Genomic DNA, 12700 nt, shown 5'->3' with positions numbered 1-12700 from the left:
CACCCCCATAAGAGTAATATTTAGAGAACTTAGCCACGGACACGCCTGAAGACAAGGTCTTACATGTACTTACCCTGAGTGTCCAACTCCAATCTTTGTCCACCCCCCCCATAACAGCAACATTGAAAGAACTTACCCACGGACACGCCTAAAGACAATGTCTTGCTTATCATGACTGCTGCCTGATTCATCACGTCTTGAGGTGCTCGGCGGCACCCATCTAGGGACTTTTCTCACTGCTGGTTCATTTTGGGGGTAGTTGCTGTCAAAAGGACGATAAGACAAAATTATAGTTTTCATCATGAAATTTCATAAAATTCATTTTATCAAGCAGATGGTGAAACATGTACACTTCCAGTCACAATTCTTTGACTACCTGTTTCTCCAGAGAACAATTTTGTTTCTCCAGAGAACGATAGATTCAGTGGACGGAATCTATTCTCTGGTGAAACAGGTAGTCACAGAATTTTGACTGGTACTGTAGACAATCCTGTATAAAAGATGAGAAATAGTCTTTTTAAACAGGTGTTGTTTACAGACAGGTTCTTCCAATTCTAAGATGAAATTAAGCCACAATTTTGTTATTTGTAGTTACATGTACTTGCAGGTGGTAGTTTTTTAATAAGAAAGTAGGCCTGACTGTGTACTTTCAAACAAATGAACACAGTCGACAATAACACTCAACAATCTTGTTCATGCTACATGTATATGGTCATATGATGTTTTAATGCAGTTCTAAGATCAAATGAAGCCACAATTATGATACATGTATTTGTAGTTACTTGTAGGTGGTACTTTTTTTAAAAGGGAGTCGGCTTGACAGTGTACTTTAGTATATGAACACAGTCATCAATAACAGTCAACAATCTCAGCCCTATTACAACATATACATTCTGAATATTGAGAATAATCTTGCTCATGCTTGTTGGTGAATGTTATGTGACCAAGTCCCAATAACCTAAAATGTGAACAGCCCTATTAATATGAACACTGTACATACATGTACATGTACTGAATGTAAGAATGATCTTGTTTATGATTGTTTGCTACATGTGAAAAAAGTCAAAAAAATGTTATAAATGACATCATGTGAACAGTCTTTTTAGATCTTGCTTATAGTTATTTATTACATATGAACAGACCTTTATAAATTGTAAATGCCATGGGATGAGTCTTTATTAGACATACGTGTAAATGCCCATGCTCTGAATATCAACAAGGAAAATACATGTACACGTACATTACTCTGAACCAATCATGTTCAAGCCTCTTCCTTGTTGATGGGTAAGCCTTGCCATAGGTTCAAGGGCATGTTATAATAACAATGACTCACTATACATGCATAAGCTACATGTACAGAAAGCTCTACTCAACAAGACTACACAAAATATACATGCATCTTGGGGTGTGTTTATGCTTCCATTGCGAGGACATATTCAGCGTTCTCAAACGTCGATTCAAAACGCAGATCGTAAACGTGGTTCTGGGAGTGCTGTTTATGCTTAACTTTTCAGAGGCGAAATCACAATCTCCAGCTGGCTTCGCATCGTAAGTTTCATTGAGCAGGAAAGCGTGGTCAAATTGGGCGTGCCTTTTTTTCGAAAGTTTTTTTTTCCGAGTGTTGTTATTACATGTACTGTACGTGGAGATAACATGGAGCAATGCGACTGTATTTGCCCGCAGATCTTCATCTCACTGGAAGCATGTAGGCCTACCAAATGACGTCATTTAAACACGTTTACGATCGTGGTTCTGTTTTAATATACTTCCCCAGAAAGCCTGATTCTGGTCAAACGTTTACAAACGCACCTTTTTGAGAGTTTACGATTGGCGTTTTGAAACAGCGTTTACATGAAAATAAGCATGGACGCAACCGTGTTTTGGACTAATCACGTTTGGAAACGCTGATTCTGGCCTGAAAAGTGGAAGCATAAACACGACCTTGTACGTACATGTATGTAGGCTACACGATACACAGTTGAGTACTAATACTCGAGTAGCAATTTTTATTTAAAAATTTTAACTTTAGCAGGGCCTGACTTTAGCATCAATGGCCTGACTGCTGATTGCCATCAATTAGGCCTACTTAAAACCCTGCGAAACAGGGGCAGATCCAGGATTTTCCAAAAAGGGGGGCAGCACATTTTTTAACCCAAAAAGATGGATATTTCATCCCAGAAGAAATTTGACAAGCCCCCCCCCAAAAAAAAAGTCTTCACTTTCAAAAGGGGGAGCACATTTCTGTTTCAATGGCATTTTTACATTATTTTGCACAGAAAATGGGGCACCCCCCCCCCCCCGATTGGCCAGTGCTGCGAAACAGACAGTTTAAATCTACAGCTTACCAAAACAATGGATGATAATCAAACACAGGACACTGTAGAGTATTTGGCAATGTCCTTTATCTATGTTTTGATTTTGAAATCAGACATACATGTACAGTGATAAGGCTGTTGCGCAATTTGTTTCGTATTCAGTATGTATCTTGAAAATTGAATGGTTTACACCTGCACTAAAATTCCAGTAAACTGAATGATCACGTATATTGTACATCTCTGTTGAATCTGTCTAAAAAGTTGATTGAAAGCAAAATGCAAAATTGAAGTTCATTACAAGTTGAATATCAGAGGCTACATGTAGAAAGGGATTCTCCTAAAAGCAATTAAAATATACCCTTTAAATATCTTTTGTAAAGTTTGGGAGGACTGGCGTTTTGAATTTTCATGACACCGTCACCTTGATGTAATCAGCATCAAAATTCAAATGATAACAATTTAAATGAGATTATCCCATAAGTATTATGTGCCACCTCATCATAATACAGCATTACAAAATACACAAGTACAGGGAATGATTTTGCTTTACTAATTTGATTTCTTTTCTTTTTTAGCATTTTTGGTCATAAGAGAAAAGCTCTCAAGTAATGCACAGTCCAATGTAAAAATATGCTATACAAAAGACTTTATGCATAGCATTCTTTCGAAAATGTGGAGCGAAAGTGCGATGTGATACCAGGAAAATTATTTCCTGAAGTACATTTCACACAGTAAAACTCATAAATGCTGATGATCTGCACAGTTTTATATCTACTGTGAATATGGAGTATCAGTTTGTTCCATGTCCCTACCAGGGTGACAAAGGATGCTGTTATTTAGAAGAGGAAGGGAAAAAAATTCTGTGTACATGCACATTGACACACTGGGCGTACATACACTGTACATTACATTTCCTTTACGCTGTTCTAACAATTTACAGACAAATTAGACCTGGGTACCTAAACACAAAGTTAAGCAAATAACCGTGCGCTTGATTTTCATGATTAATTGTACAGTAACGGAATAACTTTCCTGGTATCGCATCGCAACTTGCTCCACATTTTTCAAAGACTGCTATGCATTTTGTACATAGCATATTTTTACATAGGACTGTACATTACTGTATAGTTGAGAGCTTTTCTCTTGAACAATGCTTTTCAAATTTGTGAAGCAAAATTATTCCCTGAATCCCTGACAGTTAAGACAATGCAATCAATTGTAAAAAAATATTCTACATGGAAATGTATGATCATTGCGAAGATTTGTGTTACTACAGGCCACTGGGCTGCATAACACAAAGGTTTGAAATCAATCACTACATTACAACGGCCAATCAAGATCATTGTTGCATGCATATTTTGGTCAGTAGACTGACTAGGAACCAATCAGAATCGCTCTCTCATAATTTAGAATCTATCACAATCCTTTGTGCGATGTGAACCTGCTCTTTATTATGACTTCCTATTTGTAGAGAGAGACAAGGGAAGTATCACTGATAAGCCAAGGTTGTAGGGATCAGACAAGGCTATGATGTCATCCCTCCATACTTTGATTGCCCTGTCTGTCGGCTCTGTCCATACTGGCCCGAATTCACAAAGGTGGTTTTAAAAACGCACGGTTGAATCCATGGTGTATGCAGATTTCTTGTATATTAATTTAGTGCGTATCGGGCGCGTGTATGAAAATGTCCAATGCTGATGCGCGCCTTTGTCACAGTGTGCCAAATTAACGCCTGTTACCATGGTAAGATACGCTATTTTATTCATGAGCCCACTGTTTGAAGAGTGGACTCATGAATAAAATAATGTGGATAACCACAGCAACAGGCGTCAATTTGGCGCACTGTGACAAAAGCGTGCATCAGCATTGGACATTGTTTATACACACACCTAATACGCGCTCAATTGCGCATACTTTATAAAGGAAATCTGCATAAACCATGGACTCAACCCCGGGTTTTAAAAACCACATGATGTACACATTTCATCCTATTTTCTTGCTACATGTACACACTAGCCTTGCTACACAGTGTATCCCATACAAAAATATAATTATCAATTGATCTATAATTGATAAATTATATCAGTGCTAGAGACAGTGATTTCCGTTTCAAAAATGGTCTTTTCCGTTTCTGAAAATCTGTAATTCCATTTCAACTTGATCTTATAATGGAAATTGCGTTTTGTCACTGAAAATGTACGCAGTAAAAACCTGAATTCCGTTTTGCAAAGGAATTTTTACATGAAAAGTATAACCTAACGAAATTTGCGTTTTGTTTACTAGTAAAACAAAAAATCAGTGCACTACAGTGCTTATAGTGCAACAACATCACATGTCAACATCAAAACTGATATCATTTTAAAGGTAAATGCTAGTTTTGGTAACGATATCAAAATGAGTTCGTACAGAATCCAATGAAATGACCACCAAAGTGTCTGTTTGTATAAATAAAACGCATGTGCCAAAGGATTCTGGAAGAAATTGTGTAATTGCTGAGAAATCAGCAAATAAGCACAGGATTCGGGTAGGGCGTCGGGCCCGACGCTCTAAGCAATAATTATACATTGTCCCACGTGCGCTTATCTGTGTTGGGGATCTTCGGTGTGAACATTTTTCAGCGTAGATTTCAAGATTTCACAAAGTTCAGTTAATGCAACTGTACCAGATCTAGATCCTCGATGATATACTGACAATTAAGCCTTGTTTTACTGACTTTCTCATGAAATCATTTTTTACTGCAACTACTGGAATTTATCTTTAAGTTCTTGGAAAAGAACCCCTTGCATTTAATGATTTTGTTCTGGTGTCTCTCGCATCCTACCAATTTAAGAGAAAGAACTAGAAAATAAACATTATTTGTTTGGTGGACTCTAATCAAAGTTAACTGTTTCAAAATCAAGATTGAAATAACTACATGTATTTGACTATCTATACTTGGGGACATACACTTTATCCGTTTGATTGTTCTAATGATTTGAGTTTGATTTTTCTAATGAGAGCTTGAGAAAGACTTTCAGTTTGTTAGCACCAACACTGACTTTCACCACCCTTTAAACACCCATTTTACCTCTAAAAACATGCTTTCAGTAATTTTTTCATAGGTGTTTCTTGCATCTTGCCAAGCACAGCTTACAGTTTGATAGCATTACCCAAAACTAACACCAAGTTAATGACACTCAAAAAGCAAGAGATTAAACACCAATACTCTTTGGAAATTTTGTTGTGGTGTCTCTTGTGCCCTGTCCAGAGAGAGAGCTGGAGAAGAACCACTTACAGTTTGATACATGTAGCATTACCCCATTCTAACACCAACATGTTAACAACCACCAAGCAAGAGATTAAAAAGCCTTACTGTAACTTTGGTAATTTCATTGTGGTGTCTTTTGCATCATGCAAAGACGGAGAGCATCACTTAAGGTTTGGTAGAATTATCCCCCCCCCTCCCCATTAACACAAACACCAACACCAAAAGTAATTAACACCCAATGTACATGTATAACCATGTGAAACCTAACCTTTGGTAATTTATTGTGGTATTTCTTGCACCCCTGCAAAGAGGTAATGTAAGGCTTGAGAAGCACCATACCCCTAGTTAACACAAACTTAACACCAACATAAAAATCATTAACACCCAATAAGCAAGAAACTTAAAACCTTACCTTTGGTAATTTTATTGTGGTGTCTCTTGCATCCTGCCAAGAGGGAAAGCTTGAGAAGCACCATACCCCCTGGTTAACACAAACTTAACACCAACACAAAAATTATTAACACCCAATAAGCACGAGACTCAACACCTTACCTTTGGTAATTTTGTTGTGGTGTCTCTTGCGTCCTGCCAAGAGGGAGAGCTCGAGAAGCACCACTTCTTGGTGCCGGGCCTTCCACCTTGCCCAGTGTTTTGTGGACAGCCTCTCAAAAGACAAGTTCCTAAACCTCCTCTCTCTTCCTCCTCTCTTTGTCTCTAGCAACTCATGTGTAATAAACCTGCATCGGACATGGAATCAATAAAATTCAATCACACCAGGGGGCCGTTTCATAAAGCTGTTCGTAAGTTAAGAGTGACTTTAAGAACGACTGGTGATCCTTTCTTACGCGCTAAACCACCGCCTATGGTGTATACTATTTACCAAAAGAAAGGATCACCAGTCGTTCTTAAAGTTGTTCTTATCTTACGAACAGCTTTATGAAACACCCACCTGGGGGGTGTTTCACAAAGATTTAAGTATGACTTAGAGTCGCACTTAAATGTCTAGTTGCGCGTAGTATGAAAGGCATGACAGTATTGGTCAGATCATGCCAAGAGGACGCGCACTACTGCGTATTGATCAATAAGATTGCGCGTTGCATATCATGTACGCGTCGACATTTAAGTGCGACTTAAGTCATACTTAAATCTTTGTGAAACACCCCCCTGACCTGCTAACCTCTGGGAATGAAAAGTTGTATTGTTTTCACCCATTCTGATTTTCCCCAAAAAAAACTATAAAATGGATGACGCGCACGTTCATTGTGGTGCTCAAGCTGCATGCAAGCTAACATGCGCACTGCTCTTGCAGATGAAAAAAAAAACATTGCAACATGTGTATATCTCACCCTGGTTTTAACAAAATGATTGAAAAAAAAGGTACCTGAAATTACATTGATCCAATAACCATATTTGTGCAAGTTTTATGAAATAGAGACATTCAGAGATGATTTATCTCAATAATTAAGGTTTGGTATTAAAAAAAATCATATTTTTTAAAAGAAAAAACATACAGTACTCATGTACTGTCTTATTTTCTTTGCAAAAATGTACTACATACACCCAAAACGTACTGGTTGGCAGCTCTGTCAAACCTACATTGTACATCTGGGCTCCGTAACACAAAGGTTTGCGATGGATTGCAAATACGAAAAAAACGCACTGATTGGTCCCTGGTCAGTATTTTATACCTAATGCACGTGTAACATTGATAGTGATTGGTCAGGTCATTTAGCAATTGATCGCTAATCTTTGTGTTACGGAGCTCTAGGGCCCGATGCAGAAAGAGTTGCGTTTAAACGCAAGTCAAAAAATCAATTGCAAGTCCCAAATGCGCGGTGTTGATTGGTTGAAAATAAAGTTACGCATGATTTTTAGAGTTACGATTGATTGCAAATCTTTCTGCAACGGGCCCCAGGGGCCCGTTGCAGAAAAGTTGCAATCAATCGTAACTCTAAAAATCATATATATATATATGATATATATATTAGTGACATTCTGACATCCACTGAGAAAAGGAAGTAGCTCTGAGGACAGATAGTGAGGAATAAGTGTCACAGCCTTGATAGATTTACATGTATGTACTTGCTTGTGAAGCATCTACATGTCAGAAATTGGAGGATACATTGTACATGTATGTGACTCCGATTCCTTTAGCATCATATAGAGCATACATGTACATAAAATATCCCAAACTTTGAAGAAAAAAAATTAGAAGAGGGAGCAATTCATGAACAGACTTGTCAGGAGATTCATCCACCAAGTCCCATTTTATCGACCTACCATAGTAACGGAGCTTCTCAACCAATAAAAATCAAGTAAAGTTGTGAGGTCTGACAAATTGTTGGATAAAAATTTTGAAAAAAAAAGCTCCCCAGAGTTGTTTTCCCTTGTCAGGGGAGGGCAGCATTGGCCAAAAAGGAACTGGTAAAGTACAGGTAAAGGTTATTAACAAAAAATAGCAGAAAAAATAAGTGAACAATTTTTCCTAAAGTTTGAGAAAAATCCATCAAATAAAAAATTTATTAAAATTAAAATCATTTGATTTGTGACGTCATATGCGCACAGCTTTCCTAGATATCAGATGGTAAAAAATCAAAGAAATGTCATTTTCTCAAAAAATTGAAAATGTTTGTTTAACTGTACATTCAGTATATCAATAGACAAATCATTTTACAACTGTTTCTAAAAAGAAACAAAGTACACGAGTGCACAGACACACGACAAACATGAGAAGAGTCTAATAAGTAATAAAGGTGACAAATTTCATGATAAGGCCAAATTGGCTAGTACTAGTAGTACATGTAGTATACCCAATATGGTTGTGTGTCCAGAGAGGTTGTGTGTCCTGGACGATCAATTTTAGAATAATCGAAAGTCATTTGAAAAAAATTTCTAGCAAAGTTTCATCAATTTTTAGTACAAAATATTAGGAAATATAATATAGAACAAGATAGAAGACGACTACAACTTATTGAATTTATATTTTTACTCTAAAGACAAAAATGAAGGCTTCAAAAATATAAAGTGACCAGTCACTCGACCCCCCCCCCCCCCCCCATCCTAATGATTTTTGCAAACAAATTTAGTCAATCAATGACAATGACAATGGAATGGGTGGGGAAATTTTAGTCAGTCGGTGTGAAACCCACAACCATGTCCAGTCCCAGACACAAACAAAGCTACAGCAAAGGCCTGCCACTCCACTCACCACCGACTCACAGCCACAGCACAGCCATGCAAGTTTCAACATCGATGCCCAATCAAGGATGCATTCACGACAGTCACAGAGAGATACGATACATGCATGCAATGCATTGCATTGCACGTAGTGCAGACAGACTGGATGCGCTGTCGTGCCTCAGCTCAGGGCGGCTACGCTACGTTTACAAATTGTCAACGTAAACCAACATTTCGAATGCATTTGGCCCCATTACTACACACTATTTTAAATTAATACAAAGTTGAAGAGACATATAAAATATTTATTTCCCGTAATATATATAACAATCACACACCACGCAAACACATTACATAAAATCAGCAATTTACATGGACTTACAATCATAAAACTTTCTTTGTTCGCGTCCAACACCGGAAATTGTGTAAATAGAGGTCGTCTTTTAAATGACCTTTTAGAATTTGTATTTGCGTTTTGTTAGTTGTCATTCTATATATTTCAAAAGTTAATTTTAAATTTTAAACGTTTAAAATAATTAATATTCAATAAATAATTTTATCAAATTCATTTTTGTTACAAATTGTTTAAAAAAATATTTATGTTTTTTTCCTAATTTGTCTTGTTTTAAATTGGCAATAAATAATTCTTCTGCTGTGAATTGCATTTCGCCGTCATTCTACGAAAATCACGACATTTCTGATAAATTACGTATATAGATGTACGTCACTGTTTAGGACGACTTTGAAGCTCATGATTTTAGGAAGAAATATGAATATTTTGAATAATTGAAATACATTTTGTTTTCAAGATACGCTGATACTTGCAGGAATAGCTTGTGGTGTGAGTACCAGCGATAATTGCGAGCGGGATTGCGAGTACCCCCCCCCCCTTCTATCTTTTTCTTTTTTAGAGGGGAGGGGGAAGTGTGGGGAAAGGGGTTAAGCCAAGAAGTCTTTACTTACGCCTAATAAGAATATATCTCTATCGGATCGACCAAGCGCGGTTCTATAGGAGGTGGTACTTTGTGTGGCTTAGAGCCCCTTACAATTTGCTCAAACCCATTCAACCCCCCCCCCAAAAAAAAAAACACAAAAAAGTAATTGAGAGAGAAAACATGGGGAGAACAAGATAAGAGGAAAATCATGATTTTTTTTAATCATCTGAAATTCTGCAACAAGGCCCCTCACCAGTTAGATAATTAATCAAGACAAAAGAGAAATCAGAATTTATGAGCGATTGAAATCTCGATCATAAAGTATAATATTTCATACAAGAAAGATCAATTAATTTGGTTTAAAGGGATGGTCCTGGCTGAAAACATTCATATATTAAAAAACAGAGTAAAATCTAAAGACCAAAACGCTGACAATTTCATGAAAATCGGATAACAAATAATGAAGTTATTGAATTTTAAAGTTTATCAATATTTTTGGAAAACAGTTATGCACATCGTAATGAATATTCATTAGATGGGCTGAAGATGACACATCCCCACTTTCTTTTTTATTATGTTATTACATGAAATCAGAACTGTTTAATTTTTCCATAAATGTTGAAATGATGTGTCTCCATTAGTACGTTGGGGGCACTAGATAACTAATTCACTTTATCAGTTGTCAATCGAATTGTTTCATTTCTTGGTAGAAATTTTATGGATAAACCTAATTTCTTATTCAATTCAAACAACGTCAGCCTACCTAATGAATATTCATGAACACATGCCTATAACTGTTTCACCGGAACAATGAAAATCTTTAACATTCAATAGCTTCGTTATTTGTTAAGTTTGAACAAATTTCAGCATTTTGCTCTGTGAATTTTACTACATTTATATATTGAGGTATAAATATCTCCAGCCTAGACGCGCCTGGAACATCCCTTTCAATTGGGATGATATAGACTCAAAAGCTTGATCGCAATTATTTTCATGAGAAGAACAGCGCCATCATAATGATGAGAATGGCCAATTCGCAATCGCCCCATCCCCTCCACAGAAGAATTCGTTGAACCCCTCCCAAGTAAAACACGAGCGTCCCTCGTTGCCTACTTCAGTTTAGAAAGATTTCGGGTCAGATTACTTTCTAAACATGCTAACTATATTTTCTAGACCTTTGAATTTCTTTCTCTGAAAGGTTGTTTGCTACTTTACAGCAGTTGTGTAACATAATTTTAAGATTAAACGTACTAAATAAATAATAATACTTGAGGAAATAAGAATACATGAGGAATTATCATCGTTTTAAGTCAAGTTTGTCCTTATTGCCATAATCTGCCAAAATTGAAACATTAGGTAATTTAAACAATAAAAAACAAAAGAAATAGTGAGCAGTGATATCGAACTCGGGTGAGGGACGATAAATTGCCAATTCGTTATTATTGACAACCCATCCACTCACCACATGGTCTACTTTCATTTAGTCTCATGCCATTCCGTCGGTCAACTTTCAGTCTAACAACCATCGGGTCTAATCATCACTTCGTCTAATCACCATTTCGTCTCAGTTGGTCTGATATCCATTTAATTTTCATTTATTTTGCACAATTTAACACCTAGTCCAATTAGACCAAAATAAATGGACTAAATGGCTATTGGACCAACTAAATGAAAGTACACAGCCAAAACTGTGGTGTTAACCGGTGTACATAGAGGACCACACCAGTTATTTTACACCGGTGTTAAATTGGTGGTGTTAGTTTTACACCTATACTTGTTATTAACACATTTGGTTGTTACATTTACACTCTTTGGTGTTATGTTCAATCTTTAGGGTGTAATTTTAACACCTCAGGGTGTGGTCCTCTATTAACACCAATTGGTGTCAGTTTTAGCACCACAGTTTTTACAGTGTAAACCATGTGGTGACATAAAAGAACTGATGGTAGACCAAATGATATAAACGTTTTGTCAATTAGACGAACTGGCATTGGACGAATTGGAAATAAACCGGGGGGGCATCATTGACCCAGTCTCTCATTTGCATATCTTTGAGTAAGGTTGTGCTTTTTTTTGTGAAAAATATGTGAAACTTTAAAGTGCCATAACTTTCTCATTTTACACCTGATTTTGATGAAATTTTCAGCGTAATGCTTGTTTGATTTTTTTTTTATTCAGATTAACATTTTTCGGGGCGAACTTGATCTTTAAAAATTAAACTCCGTCATATTTAGCACTTTTAGGGTGGTATATATGAACAACGTTTTTACTGCTAACTGAGGCAAATGATCCCCTCCCTTGAAGCAGTAGGGGGGACATTATGGGAATTTTACTCCCACTATTAAATTAAGAAAAATATAATATCCACCCTTGTCCCCAACATTTTCTTTTGAAATCCACTTGCCCTCCCCCTCTTAAGAATTAAGGACAAATATGTTGTCCCTCCCTTTCACCCTTCTATCAGAACTTGACTCTTTACCTAATACCAGTGGCGTACCCAGCAAATTTTTCGTAGGATATTTCGTCTGCGAAAAAATTGACAAGCCCCCCCCCCCAAAAAAAAAGAAAGGTCTTCAACCACAAATAAAGGATTTCATACCAGAAAAAAAATATTGACAGGCAAAAATAAAAGGTCTTCAAATTAAAAATAGGGGGCTCACGTCTGTTTCCATTGTATTTTTACATTACAAATTATTAATTTTGCTTCTCAAAGGGGGGGGGGGGCGTCCCCTGGATCAGTTGTGACTCGTCAGGGGGTCAGGGGTATGTCTCTTGCATGAGTTGTGACTCGTTAGGGGTAGTCTGCCCCCTGCCCACACTCTTTAGGTACGCTAGTGCCTATTATTATCATTTATTTCCCCCATGACATTAGTAATAATATTTCGTCTCCATGACAAAATTAAACAGCTGGCAGGGTTCCCTAAAGATTGACCTAAAAAAATGAAAAACGCGCGCATTATTTCGAGAGAGCTATGGTTACTAAAATACTCATATCCCTGCTCAGAGGAGCGGCATGTACAGAATCA

The 12700-nt window shown here is 37.0% G+C and overlaps 1 protein-coding gene across 2 annotated transcripts in view; it reads right to left on the bottom strand.

The window, feature by feature from the left end:
• LOC121421289 (eukaryotic translation initiation factor 4 gamma 2-like) overlaps positions 1-9204 on the bottom strand; it is a 39822-nt gene extending 30618 nt beyond the window's left edge. The window contains exons 1-3 of one of the 2 annotated variants that reach the window (XM_041615960.1): positions 9122-9204; positions 6115-6299; positions 137-262 (exon numbers count right to left, since the gene is read on the bottom strand). The gene's annotated coding sequence lies outside the window, so the exon portion shown is untranslated. Of the gene's footprint in view, positions 1-136; positions 263-6114; positions 6300-8770; positions 8790-9121 lie in introns of those variants that run through there. The other variant, XM_041615959.1, reaches the window with a different exon arrangement.
• Positions 9205-12700: the final 3496 nt, after the last annotated feature.

This window comes from Lytechinus variegatus, chromosome 9 (assembly GCF_018143015.1).
Source record: "Lytechinus variegatus isolate NC3 chromosome 9, Lvar_3.0, whole genome shotgun sequence".
NCBI lineage: Eukaryota > Metazoa > Echinodermata > Echinoidea > Temnopleuroida > Toxopneustidae > Lytechinus > Lytechinus variegatus.
Note: the sequence above shows the minus strand (reverse complement) of the source record. Positions and strands in the feature narration are given on the sequence as shown.